The 17,057-nt window shown below is 38.9% G+C and overlaps 1 long non-coding RNA gene across 1 annotated transcript in view; it reads left to right on the top strand.

Moving 5' to 3' along the window:
- Nucleotides 1–14,899, top strand: part of LOC144287422 (uncharacterized) — a 54,201-nt gene extending 39,302 nt beyond the window's left edge. The window contains exons 2-4 of the long non-coding RNA XR_013355228.1: nt 9,035–9,187; nt 12,706–13,173; nt 14,392–14,899. This is a non-coding gene — a long non-coding RNA (uncharacterized LOC144287422). The remainder of the gene's footprint in view (nt 1–9,034; nt 9,188–12,705; nt 13,174–14,391) is intronic.
- The last annotated feature ends 2,158 nt before the right edge of the window (nt 14,900–17,057 follow it).

Raw genomic sequence — 17,057 nt, 5'->3', positions numbered from 1 at the left:
ACAACCTCTGTGGGTTTTCTTCCTATTTCTCCATCCATTTCAGCTCCCCTGCCTGTCATCTTTTCTGGAATTCTTTCCGGGGAACAGAATGTCCACAAAGACACAATCATAGATATCTATCCATCCATCTCACAAACTGGTGGGTGAGGAAGCACCCAGATGAGGGTTGTTTGCTCACACCTTGTGCTATAAGGAGTGATAATGAGGCAGGAAAAAGGGTCAACATTTCAGAAGCATTGAGATTCTTTATGTCTTAGATGATGATAACCTTGAATCAGTTTCTCTAGAGTCAGTTTGGATGGGTCTCACCATGATTTTCCAAAGGCAGCCCCAAATGGGCTTTGCTCTGTTTTCCACAGAAGTCCCAGGTAAACATATGTCCACACACCTGATGTGATAGCCTCCTGACTCGCTTGTGATGTTTGCAGAATGTAACATATTACACTGAGACAGACTTTATGGGCTCTTTAGTTCCACCACCTGACCATAAAGACTTCCTTTTACAGAAAGGTGTTTTTTCTTGTTTTCTTATTTTCTCTTAAATAAATATCCTGTGATATGAAGCCTACCACAAATCAAAGCAGCCATTTTGACTGTTGAGCACCTAAAATTTTCTAAATGTCTCAGTTTATATTGACCTGAAGTCTACTTGTAATTGCAATTTCCAACATCAGTCCTTGTTCTGTCCTTGGGGGGAAGTGGGGGAAGCATTTTTTTTTTCTGCAAATTCAGACAATATCATGGTTTCTCTTTATTCTTTGGATGAAATAATGCCCATTGTTGAGGGCCTCCTTTATATGTTCCAGGAGGCAAGTTGTGCTAACTACAATAACTAAGGATTCAGTTTTATCTTTTAATCTATTTGGTTTATTTTAGTGATGTTGTTACCTAGAAACTTTTGAGTGATCTTGACAAAGTTAAGCATATAACATTATAAATTATTTTTAAAAAGAGGATTACACAAAACAGTTCAGAATTAAACAAAACATGTGCATGAGAAAGCATTTTTACTGTTGCTTTATATAAGTTGTGTTCATTTCTACTTAACCAATATAAAAATAATATCCTGGAAAATGAAAATGGTTTGAATAATGAGATCAAATATAACCTCACTAATGCAATTCAAAAAGAATCTCTTATAAACATATTTATTTTTCTGATGCATTTATAAATGTAAAAAAAATGATACATCCTTGAGAGATGAAGATGTCTTATTTGCTTTGAAGCTCATTTTATTAAACAATAAGAAATAACAATGGTAAATACATTTTCAAGTAGCACTTACACTTCAGCATGATTTTTATATTACCTCTTTAGGTTAAAATATACTTTTTAAAACTGTGTAAATTTAAGAATCTTTTGTAAGAAGATTGTTTTATAGTTTGATATAAAACATTTCACTTAAAATATGTTTCCATGATAACATTTCAAATTAGGAAAGTGAACAGAAAATTGCCATTAAGATAAAACCTTTCTCTTACACAACTGTGGAAACATTCACTTGGATTTAGGGCAAGACCAATTTAATGTTCTGACAGTAGCATACCCCCATGTCCATCTACCCATTCTCCAAAAAGTCTGTGATATTGCCTTTATTTGGTTCTTATTACTCTGTTTTCAGATTTTCCCATTCATTCAAATGTGGAGTGTGGTGTAATTGTGGACAGTTTATGTGTTGTAGTCTTTGCTCTAATCTCTGGGGATTTTCATGTGAGTGTTTAATGATATGTTGAAGATATGCTATTGAATTCAAAAAACATGGTTAGTTCTCAGAAATATTAATTTGACTCAAATAACCCCCCCCACCTCCAGGTTATGGTTGGTTTTTTACTTAGGAAAATCCTAAGTGAGTTTAATTCACTCATAGTTTGAAAGTTCAGCTTTTCAAGCCAGAGCTTTTCCACTCATGTGCAAAGCAGAGCCGTACTCTTAAATTTAACCCTTTTGTCAGCTATAATAATGTAGACTATGCAGTTTGAAATAAATGATTATTTCAAAGCACTTTAAGTGATCATTCATCAAACGTGTACATTTTATCTTTTCAACCTTGGAACATTAAATAAAATGACATTTTATCCCATCTTACAAAATAATATTATTGTAGCATCTGTTGGATACATGGTTTGGCTCTCAGAGACTTTTTGGTCTTGAGTCAAACTCTGTGTCTTCTTAAGTATCTGTATTGTCACGGTCCTTTTGTTTTGCTGTTCAAGAAGAAAATTAAGATGTTTGACATCATTTATTCGGGAAATAAGTACCCAAGTGTGTTTCACAAGACAAATGAAGGATGTAACTTCTGCCCCACTGGTTTGAAAATCCAAAATCTTCTTTGCAAATAGAGTCATTCATTGGGTACAACCGGATCAAAAAGTAGCAAGTTTTGTCTAAGTCTTTAGCCCTACACCTCCCCGGGCGTCTCCCAGATTAACTCTGTTGTGCCTGGATTAACCTCTCAGAATCCTGGTATTGTTTCTCTTCATTACATTCATCCCCATGTCTCCTGTTGTTCTTGCTTTTCATTAGAGGGAATAAACAGTAGCAGGTTTAGCCATGATAAGCTTCTCCAGCTTGGAGTATCTATTTGAGCTTCATATTTGACGCTTGTTTCCCCTTTCAGTGTAAACATTTCACTTTGAATCCAATAACCTTGTCAATAGAAATCGTTAACGTTGAAGTGCAGAAGACTGTGTGAGCAAATACCAGTGAAGTCTCATTAGTTGTACAAAACCTAAAGCGAGAGATGACAGTTTTGCAACTGAATTAATGGTCCGTTGACCCATTTTGCTGTAAACAAATTGGAAAGGGTATTGGCATAGGAGAACCATATCTGTTTTAATATGATGAATTTAAAACGAGTACAGGGTGTCCCTGGAGCCTCTCAACAGACAGTTATTCATAATACACTCTATTCTTTCATTTTCTACCAAATCTTTTAAACAGATTGGAATATTACATGCATTTAATATAAATTTGTTGGCAGCGCACTGGATTAAAAGAGACACAGTAAACATAACTTCATGCTGGCTATGGATAGAAATAATTCCATTGTGATCTCTAGTTATTGTTTCAGCTAAAACGGCTATTCCTGACCTTGCCCCAAAGGAAATTTGACATTGATTAGAAAGGCCATGAGCACAGGCCTCTCAACTAAATCCTGGGGAAGGATGAGAGTGATGTTATTTTTCTTAGAGATGGCACGACAAAGAATCAATACTGGGAACATTCTATGATGTCATAATTTGATTTACTAACTGACCTGCCCGCCAGCCAATGACTGATTAAGATCCAAGAGAGCCTCGCTGGGCTCATCAGACAAGGCTTGCTCTTCTATTTACATATGAATTTAATCTCGACATAAGTTTAGAACCCCCCAAAGATTAGTCAGCCTGTCATGATTAAGTGAAAATACTTACAGAGCTGAAATCTTGAGGTCACAGATTATCTATAATTTTCCATAGTTTAGTGACCTTTCCTGTCCATTCTTCCGATAACACTGCAGAAAGCCCAGGGGTTTTACTTCAGCTCTGAAAGTAATTCTCAAATACAAATCTACAGTTAGGTGCAAAAAAAAAAAAAAAGAAGGGCTCAGAAGGCTTGCTGGGAAAGAGAGACAGTTCTTACAGTTCTTTGTATTAACGGGCAATCCAAAAGAAAAGAGGTGCTCCTATGTTCTTTTCCCCAGTACACGAAGCAAATTTATCTATTTGTGAATTTTGACTTTGCCACATATTTTATCAGAAAGAACTTTCAGTGCTTGAGGCTAGGGTATAACCAGCTACACAATTTGGCAGGCCGGGTGCCTTTTGTTGAAATATCCCTCAACAATTCAAGATGGCAGCAGCAGAGCATTAAACCAAGCTCAGGGCCATTCGAGGAGCAGAGCCTACAGGACACCTCAGATCAAAGGCCCCTGATGTGAGGCCTGGATGGGGCAAAAATCTTTAAATTAATGAGTGGTGTTTGCTTAGGGGACTGAGGAATGCCTGATTCTCACTTCAAATCCTAGTGTCCCTGGCTTAGGAGGCTCCCAGGGAGTTTCAGGCATAAGTAAGAATAGGAGAAAAATAAGACTGGACACACAACCTTGTGTTGGAGGGACTTGTGCAGGAAATCTGCAGAGTGCTTTGGCAAACAAGACTGGAGTAGGCAGCCTAACTTCAAGTCTCAGTGTCCTCCTCACTGCAGGGAGCCCAAATCCAGTTTTGGACTCTCACTCTTCTCCTCAAAGCTGACTTATTCTGGGGGAAGGGGGAAGCTGTGGAAAGAATCCAAACCCAAACAACTGAATGTAAAGACAGAGAGAGACAGCAAGCCAGACTTTGGCTTGGGAGGGACACTCAGTTCAGTGAGCCATTTTGGCCAAAGAGAAGCAAGAAAAAGCCAAAAAAGATACCCCATTTATGAGTGTGGTGTTTGGATGTGCAGCAGCCTCGCTCATGATCCAAAGGGTCATGGGCTGTGACCCAGCGGATCCACTAACACCTCTGGACAGGGAGGGCGGGTAGAGGCGACACGGATGGGAGGGCCTCCTCTTGCCTCTCTTAAACACAATAAAGAAAAAATAGAAGGAAAATGTCATTTCTATTAAGCATTGTTCCAATCAAAGGCTACTTAACTCTCTTCATTCTATGAAAATAGCAGATGTTCTCTGAAGAAACTATAAAAATAAATAAAAACAAAAGGCAACAATAATAATAACAAAGACAAACCAAATTAAATCTCCCATTGTCTCACAAGTCAAATATAAGTGATGCTAACATTTCGGGATATATCTAATCTTATCTTTGTTCCCTGCATTTAAGATACTACATGCAAGTTAGTAAAAATTGGCATTATGCTATCGGTAGCCTACTCCTTTGGTTAGTGGTATATCGTGTCTTTCCATGCTACCAAGTACTTCTCTCTACCTTTACTTTAAATGGCTACCAGTGTCTTTTTATGAGTACTTCCTTAAATATTTTGTCTAAATATTTATGTTGTTTATTACCTTTATCTACTATAAATGAGTGGGCAGGAATGTCCTCGTACATATAGCTTTCCAACATTTCTGGTTATCTCCATAGGTTAGATTCCTAAAAGTAAAACTACTGTATTAGAGGGTATGCATATTTTAAAGACTTTTCCTACAGTAGTGAGTGACATGGCAGTTTGCAATTCCATCAGCCAGGTTATAGACTGCTGCCCTGGCCGGTGCTAGGCTTGGGCTTCTGTTTCAATTTTTGCCAGTCTGTTAGGTGAAACTGTTACCTTTTATTTTCAATTTCATTAAAAAAAAAAAAAAATTCTTGGTGAGGTTGTTCCCCTTCAGCAATTCTAGGGCAATATGCATAAAAAACAAATTCTCTTTTGATTTTTAAAATCATCTTTATTATAAGGATGCCTACATTTAAGGAAAAAAATCGAACCCACTGAGTTTCTGAAATAACAAAATGTTTTCATTTCAAGAAGTTCAGTCACATGTCAAATTACAGATTTTTTTAAAGAATACATCTGGGCTTTGATTGCAAAATGTATTTAGAGAGCCTAAGATATAGAATAAAAGTATGGTTGTAGGCTGAATTGAAACTGGGAGTTCATTTGGCATGAAAATGTAGATGAAAATCTGGAAATTAAGCCCAGCATGATCAATGTCGAAAATATACATTGAACACGTATTCAAGTAAATTAGGTTAGGAAATATATAAAAACGTTAATCACATTAGCAACCCTGAATATCTATAAACATTCAATTAAACCTAAATTAAAAGTGATGAACTAGTTCGAATATGTTACCCACAAATAAATATGTTTAATGCAAATGCACCTGTCACCTCATTATTTAAATTGAAGAAAAGAGAGATTTAGTAGACACCTGGTAGAGCTCCTCCCTGACTCTTGACATTAGTCTTCTCCTGGTCACGACCCTGAAAAACGAATTCTTTCTCTTTCCTCTTGAAGTTGCCTAAATAGCATTTTTTCAATCAGTCTTTCAAATTTTAGCATCTCTTGGAAGACTGATGCATAGGAAAATTGATGCATATTCCAGCTTGAGCACCTTCCTTTTTTTAGCACACAGAGTGCCATGAAGAGGTGACATCCAACGGCAGAAGTGTTGACCATCTCACCTGTGCGTCTCACTCAGAGGGTCGCCAAGACCCCACATGCAGCACGCACCAACTTTTGAGCAGTGTCCACTATGCTTTCCTTTTTCTTTGAGTGGACGCTTCGAAGAGTCCGGGAGATGTGAGGGGTTCGGGATTTTCTGCTCTCATTGTTATGATCTAAGGTTTCTATCTACAGGGACTGACATGTGAGGTAAGGGAGGGTGTTCCTAAGTGAGCCATGAAGATAAATACTTGTGAAACGTAAGGGTCAACCTCTGGAAGGAAAGTCAGCTATCATCACTACTTAGATTTTTTATTGACCAGGGGCACTGTTCAACAGCATAGGTCTTATGAAGGGAACTGAGATCCAAACAGGAGGGATTTTCTTTTTCTTTTGGTACTCAAATGGGATAAACAAAATATTTTAAGCACTGTCTTGGAAATGCTCTTTGTAACAGTCTTCTCTGTGTGTGCCTGTGGCCATAAAAATATTTGCGTGTTGTATCGCATTGGTAGAGATAAAATATGTTGAATGGCTACTTTTAGGAAGGCATACTTCTCTTTGCAAGACAGTTGGAGACACAGGGAGGATGTAGGTGTGAAGGGTCTGCACAGTGTTGGCTTCCTAATGACCACAGGACAATCTGAGTGGAATTGGGGATGTTTGTGCATAGAACAAAGGCTCAAGTTATGCTGCTAAGAGTTGGAGTTGTGAAGAGGAGACACAGTGAAACACTATTACTGAGAACACTTTGGCCACCAGCTAGCCCATCATTTCTTTCCTCATTGTGATATTCAGACCAAGTTGCAAATGTGTGCGGCTACATATTGCTTTCCTTTCCTCCAGCTGACCATTGCTTCCTAGAAGAAAATCTTGAAGGAATCAAGGCTGGGAAGATAACATAATCAATGTCTAATTTCAGGCTGATGATCCCTAGTCCTTCTTCAAACCCTGCAACTGTTTCCATTTCTCTTTGGAAACGTAAATATCCTTGCTTGGCATGTCAAGAAGTTGTAGAAAGAACAGTTCTAATTAATTAGTAGCATTTTGCACAATAAAGAAACCTCCAAGGAGAATGTTTAACTTATTACCTTTGTGAAAAACAAAGCTATGAATTATAGATTATAATTATTTTCATGTGATTTATTTCTGAAGATTTTAAAGATCTATTTGCTTTGGGCCTCTTTATCCACAAAAAAATAAAGATAAAATTAAGGTATTTTTATTAAGTTACTAAATATAGAACTTTATGGTTTAACTATATAGAGAATATATATAGTTATATATAACATATATTATATATAGTTCAAGTGCAGAGTTTTAAAAATCATATGCTACTTCTTATTTTTGTACATAGGTACACACAATGCTTTTGAGTTAGAATTATGAAGAAGTATGGTCCAGTTTTCCTAACGCAAGAATGCTACTCAGAAGCACCCTTGGGTGGTGGGTTTAAAGGTCATTAAAAGTTGAAGTTTGGGGGCACCTGAGTGCTTAGTTGGTTAAGCTCCTGGCTTCAGCTCAGGTCATGATCTCAAGGTCCTAGAATCGAGCCTCACATCAGGCACCCTGCTTAGTAGGAAAATCTGCTTGTCCCTCTGTCTGTACCTCCAACTCGTGCTCTCTCTCTCTCTTTCAGATAAAAAGTAAAATCTAAAAGGAAAAAAAAAAAAAAAAGACTTGAGATTTGGCTTATATCACTCACTTGGAGAAGGCTCCTTTTGGAATAAACAGAGCAAGATGGCCACCCAGAAGACAGCCCATAGCTTGTGACCATGAAGGAGGTTCCCCCAAGTTTGAAACTACCTAAGCCAAACAAGCAATGAATACATTTCTACACTACCAAAGGCTAAGATAAAAAGCAGTTAATTTAAAAGAAAAAATGGTTCATTATAGGAAGTGAGCATTCAACTTCCCCTACTCACTCTTGAAAATACCTGTATCATCTACTTATTAGCTATCATCTATCTATCTATCTATCTATCCACCTAAACACATGCACATGTATGTAGATAGGTACATAGACATATGTTTACACACCTTTTCTGTATGTATGCATAGTATGTCTCAGTGCATAGGCATATAGCTATATATTTATGTACCTCGGTATATAGAAAGAGATGTCTAGGAGATTTTAATTGCTATTGTCAGGGATAAAACACCCATTGTATACATTGTTCCATCTCAAAAACTTGTCACTTTTGAATGTCTGCAACTGAGGCCAACCTCCCACAGTGAATCTTCCAGACAGGAAAAGAGCAAGGATATGTTTGGCACATGGAGATACGTAGATATGTAGACACAGACAGAGATGCAGACAATATAGAGACATACCCTTCTTTCTTCCATTTCATTCAGAACCCTGAAGAAGGGAGAGGTAAATAATCACTGTAGAAATACAGACCTGGGAGACTTAAGAATGGAAAATGAAGTCAGAGCTGGTTAATAGGTATATCACGCTGGAAAATTCTGCCCCCACACAGAGGAATTGGCAAGGTTGAAAGTGCATACTGTGCATTTTGGGGACAAGGCAGTGCATCTGAGTCAACAGGAATGTGACTGGCCTCCGTGATAGACAGTATTGGGGTGTGAACCCAGCTCTGCCAGTGGAATGACCTTGAGCGATTCCCCTAAGTACTTATGCCCCAGGTTCCTTAACTCTACAATGTGGAGTGTTACCCGATATGTATAAGGGCTACAACAGTGCCTGGTACACAGTAAGCACTCAGTAAAAGCTAATTGTTATTTATATGGAGGGGAGAATATGGCTAATGCTTGGGGATCATCCCTCATGCCCCTGCCTGATTTCTAAATTAAATGTGAGCCAGCTTGCTGGAAAAAGTTTAGTTTAGTTTACACTTTTATTTTATTTTATTTTATTTTATTTTATTTTATTTTATATTATTTTATTTATTTTATTTTATTAAGATTTCATTTATTTATTTGACAGAGAGAGAGAGAAAACACAAGCAGAGGGAGCAGCAGAGGGAGAGGGAGAAGCAGGCTCTCCGCTGATCAGGGAGCCCGATGTGGGGCTCCATCCCAGGACTCCGGGATCATGACCTGAGAAGAAGGCAGTCGCTTCACAGACTGAGCCACCCAGGTACACCTAGCTTACATTTTTTAAAGATTCTCCAAAATACTTTTGTTCTCAGTTTTTCTTATACATCACAAGAGCTAAAATTCTTTGATTCTAGTCTAAATGACTCAGAGACATTATAGAACACATAATATCTGGAAAAATGAATTATTTAACCCAATCCTGACCTAAAGACTCATTTCTGCACCAGGTATGGCTCATTCCAGTGGAACAGAAGGGCTCAGCCCACAGACCAGGGAGCCACATATCCACCAGTGCCACCCTCTCTCTTATTAGTCACGTTAGATTTGGGCAGTTGACCTAATCCGAACCTCTCAGTTTTCTTATCAGTGTAATATGGGGAAAAGATCATCTACTTCATAAAATTATGAGAATTTCTCTACTACTACTAGAAAAGTAACAGACTACCTTAAAACATATTCCATAAATGTTAGCCATTATTGTGCGTAACATTAGAAAATATTTGTTCATTTTCCTTTCTCTAAATTCAATATTAAGGTACTACACTGAAGTTATTGATCTTTATTTTTATTTTTTTTTAAAGATTTTATTTATTTATTCATGAGAGACGCAGAGAGAGAGGCAGAGATAGGAAGAAGGAAAGGCAGGCTCCCTGTGGATGCCCCAGCACCCTGGGATCACGACCTGAGCTGAAGGCAGATGCTCAACCACTGAGCCACCAGGTGCCCCAAAGTTACTGATTTTTAAAGTATTCATTAACAATCTGAAATTTTTTTTGTAGCTTGCATTTGGCCTCCTGAAGGAGAGATACTTTAGACTACTTCATCTTTATATGTGTATTTTCTCATGACACCATGTTGTGTTTATTTTCTCACTTTATCTTTGCATTGCCCCTCAGCAAGGCAGAGAGTTCCTAAGAGCAGGGTCTTCATTTCCCTCTATTTGTATGACTTCCTTAACTGTCATTGATAGAAAACCCTCCAAGGTTAAGGGCTCTGTCTATGCCTCTATAACTTCCCAGAGAGGCTATTGGTGCCCTATAGGCTGTAGATGATTGCTTTATTTTATTTACTGGTTGAATTAGATAATTAGGCTATATATTTGAATGGCCCACACCAAATGGTTTACTATCCCATCTGTGCAGAGGTAATGTTAAATTGAAGAGAAACATATATTTTGGGTGTTTAGTTAACTGGAGTCACAGCAATGTATAATCACCATCAATAGGAAATCTTTGATTACTTGGACAACTCTAAGGAAATATATAACATATTATAGATTGATTATTCCTATCTCCTATATTTCTGTTGCTTTTACATACAGATCATTAGGCAGAAATAGCTCTTGTTTCAGACCTATGTAAATCTTTCAATGGGAAGCCAAGGCAGTCTGGTTTAAAATGTTACACTACTATATTTAATGGGATTACCTTCTAGTGTATGAAGTGAGAAATAAATTATTTGGGGAAATCTAATCAATGATGCTATAAAAATTAATTGCAAAAGACTGGGCTCATTTAACTTTTGTTCTATAAAAATGGTCAATTAAAAATACGGTTAGAGCTAGTGTGGGTAAATTTGTCAATAATTGTCAGGCAGTATATATAATACGGACTTTCAAAGAACTAGAGGAAACTTGCTTGGGTTTATTTTCACAGGAAACAGACAAGTGTGAAATCTTTTTACCTAAAGATAATCTAAATTAGTATTTTTTTGCCAGATAGCTTTTGTATTTTTTTTCCTTGAGATTTATTGTGAAAATGTTACAATACAGAAAAATGGAAGGCTTTTCTACACAAACATCCATATATTTGCCACCTGGATTCTAGCATTAACAATGAACTAAAGTTTCTTTATCACGTGTCCTACCCATTTTTCCATTCCTGTATCCAGCAATTAATCATCATATGTTCCTGGTGTATTTCAAAGTACCTTGCAGATAGTATAATTCTTCCTAAATACCTATGCAGTGCATCATGACTTTGAATACTTACTTATATTCTTTTGGTGTAAGATTTACACCTAATGAAAAGTGTACATTCTCTGAATTTTGGCAAATGCTTACAACCCAATGCTCTCTCAAGACACAGAGCAAATTAAGAGTCAGACCCTGAACCCACTGTTGCCAGCCAGGTGCCCTGTCCTCTTAACTTTCTCAAAACACAATTTATAAGGTGAGTACAATTATTATCATCATTTTGCAAATGAAACAATCACGAAAATGCTGTGGACACACAGGCAGTAAGTGATAAAGCCAAAGTCTGACCCCAGTAATTTCATTCCAAAATTCACGCTTCTAGTACATGATAGAGTAGTGACAAAACAAGTCTGCAGAAATGTCCAGGGGGTAGGTCCCAGGTGCCCTGTAAGATAGATTTAGGATCTATCTTATGTGAGGAGCCTTCTAAATTATTCATTTCTCTGTTTGCTATGCAAAGTTTGAAAATAAGGAAGTGACAACGGTCAGATCTGTGCTCTAAAGCCATGGCCACTTTCCCAGTTGTGTGGAGAGGGGCAGAAAACTCTAAGTTCAGTGGAACTTCAACTATGATAGCTTCATGCAATTATTCAGCCAATATTTATTGAGCACCTACTATGTGCAAGAGGGTATTCCAGGAACTGGAAACTCAGCACTGAAGAGAAAGGCATCCCTCATGGAGCTTACATTTTAGTGGTTAGAGAAACATGATAAACAAATGAACAAATACATAGTCTGCCAGGTGGAAAAAAATATCTGGAGAATAATAAAATGATAACAGAGAAATGGGTTTTGGTGGGGGGCATGAGGAACAGTTAAGATTGTATTGAATGAGTATTGGATGAGGATTGTATTGAGTAAGCAAGATGTTTGGAGAGTCTTCCATCTAGAGTAATAGCGTGTGCAAAGGTCCTGAGTGGGGACTGTGTGTGGCATGTCGGAAGAACAGATCAGGAAGAGAGGGTAGGAGAAGTTGCTCTCAATATGTGGCCTTGAAAACACATAAGTATCCATTCTAGAGTAGTTGCTGCTAACACCAGAGGACAGTTTATGGCCTGATCCTGTCTGGGGGCTACTGTCAGGGAGATGAAGAAAAGATGCCTGGATATTTCTGCTTGTGTAAATTGGGCTTTTCCCCCTCTCTTGGTGTTGTTAAGATTAAATGATGAGTGGTAGAGGTGCCTGGGGGCTCAGTCTGTGAAGTGGCCCACTCTCAATTTTGACTCAGGGTCATGAGATCGAGCCCAGAGTCTAGAGTTGGACTTAGTGCTTAGTGCTCAGTGGGAGAGTCTGCTTGGGATTCTCTCTCTCCTCTCCCTCTGCCTCTCCCCTTCCCTCTCTTAAACAAACAAAACAAACAAACATAAATAATGAGCAGTAGGATTAGGAGACTTTATCACTCTTGTCAACTATGTATTTATGATCCTCCTATTCGTTTTTAGCACTATGTTATACCCTTGTTTCTTTGCTCTTTTTGAGAACACGTTGCACATCAGGAATGAATCTATTGAAATAAAGCCACCTCTGTGTCCCACCAGGGTATCTTTTTTTTTCTTTTTTCTTTTTTTCTTTTTTTTTTTCAGTGTCGACTTATAATTGCAAACGTGCATTTGCCAGTTCCTGGTTGCTTGAGTGCTTTGCCTTCTTCGTTTCTGGTTACAAACAGGGCTACATGAGCTTCTCCAACAAATGGAAGAAAGACCCTCACCAGGAACAGCTCTTTTCAGGGACTCTGCTGTCCTTATCAAATAGCTCTTAGACTTTGCATGGACTTTGTCTTGTACTGATAATCCTGGAAAGAACTTTCTGGTTGATATTCCTGGAGATTTGAATTTCAGCAATTGATTACAAAATTCACTTTAGGACCTGCAGTCCATCCTGGGATCTAACTTCTGGAATACTTTTAAGGGGAAGATTTTGCAGCCAATGGAGCTGTCCATCAAAGGGAACACACCTGCCATGTCCTTGGAAAGCATGTGGATGAGTTTGAGTGCTTGGGTAGATGTCTCCAAGCACAAGAATAGCATTAAACATGTCCTTATATATTCAAAGTGAGTATTTGGTTATATCACACGGTATTGCAGTTTTTGTGGGTAATATATTCAAATCACTTCATTTCCCTACCTCTTCTTCAGATTCTGCTTTTTCTATTGAAGTAAACATTAGGCACTATTTCTGGTTTTTCTCTAAGCTAATTTTTAAATAAAAGAAAAATACTCTGTGGCCAGTCTTCACAGCTAAGGCATGAGGATACCACCTCCCATTTGGTTTACCCATGTCATTATCAGATAGGTTTGTATGCCTTGTACTGTGCTGCCAGGTGGTGCAAAGAACTTTCTGGGAGAGATGATAGCCTCCAGATTTAGTAGTTGAATCTCTCTGGTCTTCCATGGCGATGACCCTGATACCTAGTGGCTTTAAAAGGGACACAGCTCAGAGAGAAAACCGGGCTGTGGTTATCCTTTTGGGCCGAAAAGGTGGCAAAGTATCTTCTCTAATTATGGTCTTTTCCTCTGAGCTGATCCACAGAAAACTTCCAGTGTGAGCCTGTTTTCTCTCATATTCCATTTGGAGCACAAATGGCCCCTCTCCCACCCTGCTGCTTCCCTCTGGGCTCTCTTCCTCACTTGCTTGCACATCTACCTTCTGCTGGAAGCGACGGCTTGAAACCCCACCATCTGTTTCTGTCAGGGAGCTCACATCCTGGGCCTGCAGAGGCAAGGCGCCTGGGCTCAGGTGTGGGCTGGGTCTGGGGCCCACAGCCTGGACATGTTCTGGAACGGAGTGCCACAGAGCGGGCTGCACTTGAGCCGGCTTAGAGCAGTGCACAGACAGAGCTCAGCAGCTGGTCAGTGCTTTTCTTCTGGAACTTATGGATTAACCCAGAAGAAATTAGTGAAATGCTCCACTGGCTTCCTGGGGCCCCTTGTCTTGACACAGAACGTAGGGCTTCTAAGGGGCCTAACTCTGAGCACAGTACCTCAGAGTCCCTATGCTCCTGGGGAGCCTCCCTGGGGGCTTTCTGATAGGTGAGGAGGTCCCCACAACGACAGCTCTGTCAGGGACTGGGAGAGAGGCCCAAAAGGGACAAGAGCTCCCATAGCTCAGGCGTTGTGTCTCCTCATTAAAATCCACTGGGGGAGGAAGGAAGGATCCTGTATTTTTAAAGGTTCCTGTTGCTCCAGCTTTCAACATGGAGCAGAGGCCCAGGAAAACATGAGCTTTCATACTCCTTCCTTCTCCTGGCCTGTTTTCTCCTCTTTTTTCAGATCCTTTCTCGGCCGACTTCCGACACCCGGCTCCAGGAAGACAAGGACTCCATGTAGCCTCCCACATGCTGTTTTTCCTTCCACAGAACTTAACCCACACTTATGGGTGGGACACAAAAAGACAGATTTGCCTAGCAGCAGAGGAACTGATTCCAAAACCCAGATGTCCGTCTTTCTAGAGATTTTAAGGTTTGAGTTTAATGCGCTGTAATTTATTTCAATTAAATATGTATTCTAAAAAATCTTTTTTTAATAGATTTTACTTATTTATTCATGAAAGACACACAGAGAAAGAGGCGCAGAGAGATAGGCAGAGGGAGAAGCAGGGACCTACTGCGGGACTTGATCCTAGGACCCAGGGATCATACTCTGAGCCAAAGGCAGCTGCCCAACCACTGAGCCACCCAGGTGTGCCCCTAAAAAATCTTATTTTTGTATCCGCAATTGACTAAAACTTGATGTCATGAATGCAGAGAAGACTTTCTTTTTCATTTCTTAATAAACACCGCATGTGTATATAATTTCAATTAAAAAAAAAACAGATGGCAATGTTTAGAAATAAGGGTAATTTATTATTATGCTTTTCCTCCTTCTATTTCTAGAATCTACATTTTATTTCCCAATTCACATTTCGATCAGAGTGTGTTGAAACAGCAATTAAAAAAAAAAGGGTAATTCTCCCATTGTACATCTTATTTGTAGTCTGTATAAGTTGCGTCATATCCTGTGTTTGACGATGTTCCTTACACTAGCATTTTTTTTTCTCTTAAAAAAAAATGCTTTTTTCCAGAACAGTAGCCTGCTTTCCAGCATGATCTGATCCTGACCTCTTCCTCCATCTGCTTTTCTTAGGCACATTGCCCTTCATCTCAGTGCACCTCTGTACAGCTTTCCCACACCCAGCCATTCATCACTCAACAACACATATCTTGGGAACACCAATTGAAAAAAATGAGTTAGATCCTGGAGCTTTCTGCCTCATGTTGTTGTTGTTGTTTTTTTAATAAAGGTATTATTTATTTATTTAGTATATAAAGGGAGCACGAGCAGGGGAAGCAGCAAGCAGAGGGAGAGGGAGAAGCAGGCTTCCTGATGAGCAGGGAGCCCCATGTAGGGCTCTATCCTGGGACCACAGGATCATGACCTGAGCTGAAAGCAGATGCTTCACTGGCTGAGTCACCCAGATGCCCCTTAAATTTTAATTGAGTTCCAATAAAAACTATTTAGAGACCACTTTGATAATTCTGCTTAAAGTAAGCCCCATCACAAAAATAAATTAAAAAGAACAGCATTTGAGGAAAGAAGTTATTTGCCTCCCTTTACTGGGCTCCATCATCTCAGAATCTCAGAAAGCAACTGCCTGCTCTCAGAGTGGCCCTGAGGTTCACTCCACCCCACACTGGCCATGAGCCTGGTGTACCATGTTGGAAGCTTTAGGAAACTGCTCTGTGCACACAACTGCTCTGCATGCATCCTAGTCCAGGAGAAAAATGAGCATCACAGGGGAAAAGGAGGAAAATTTATTTTTGTGCTTCTGACATATTTTTGTTCAATAAGGTATGTTAATACCTCGTGAAGAAGGATAGCAAACTCTAAAGAGAGAGTCCTGAAAAGATCCTCTAAAAAAATCTATCTTGCTATTGTCTTGGAATGTAAAGACAAGATTAGTTTCTTCTTTTCATACTATATGTGGATTACAGAATGAGCCTTTGCTGTTGTTTTTATTGTTATTACAATTAAGTGGAAGGATTTAGAGAATCCTCTCATTTGTGAGCATTTCCAAATACTTTTCTGCATTATGTTTTGGCCAAAGCTATTCCAGCCCTTTGCTTAATCATTAATTCTCACATATTAATATACTAAATTCTCACAGCAAGTCCAGGAGATGCTAATTTGCTTCTAAGATCAATAAAAGTACACACATAGAATTAAAGTGGAGAAATGATGATGAACAAGGTTCCTCAAATGAAGACCTGATTGTCTCATTTCCCGCAGGACTCTGCCCTCGTTCCCCTCTGCCTTCAACAGAGCACAGGTCAGTCGGTTAGTTGGGGATTCAGACCTCCACCTACGACCTCTGCCCTGAATCTGGTCCCTGCAGCTTCATTCCGTCATGGAGATTGACTTTCTTTCTCTTCATCTCTTGAAAGAAAATTTTATTCATCATCCAAGATTGAGGTTTCTGAGAACTATCCTGATAGTGTCAAAATGAATATTTCTGTTCATCAGGCTTTCAGAGCCATTGTTAGTTCCTCTGCTATGAATATGATGACAATTAGTCTTGTATTACAGAACACCACAAGTACTGCCACCTTCTCCAAGAAACTCCTGATTCCTTGAAGACCACACTCCCTGTGTATGGAATTGAAATAGCTAGTATTTCTCAAATGTGTATGCATGCTGCCCTATTCATAGATGTTTTCCAATGTTAATCTTTATCATGACCATGTCATAAAATATTAATGAGCTCTAACTTCTTTCTTTCCGACACGTACAAATAAGCACCTACCCAAATATCAAGTTACCCAGAGTTTTTGGCATCAAAAGAAATGTTGCATATTATCTTAAAATACATATAAAACTACTTTGGAAATTATAAAGCGCAATGCTTAAACTATGCTTAAGCTAACTAGTATTAAACAGAGAGCTTAAAGGATTGACCTACC

This window comes from Canis aureus, chromosome 17, assembly GCF_053574225.1.
Source record: "Canis aureus isolate CA01 chromosome 17, VMU_Caureus_v.1.0, whole genome shotgun sequence".
Taxonomy (NCBI): Eukaryota; Metazoa; Chordata; class Mammalia; order Carnivora; family Canidae; genus Canis; species Canis aureus.
The sequence above is the reverse complement of the archived record's forward strand: the minus strand, read 5'-3'. Positions and strand labels throughout refer to the sequence as shown.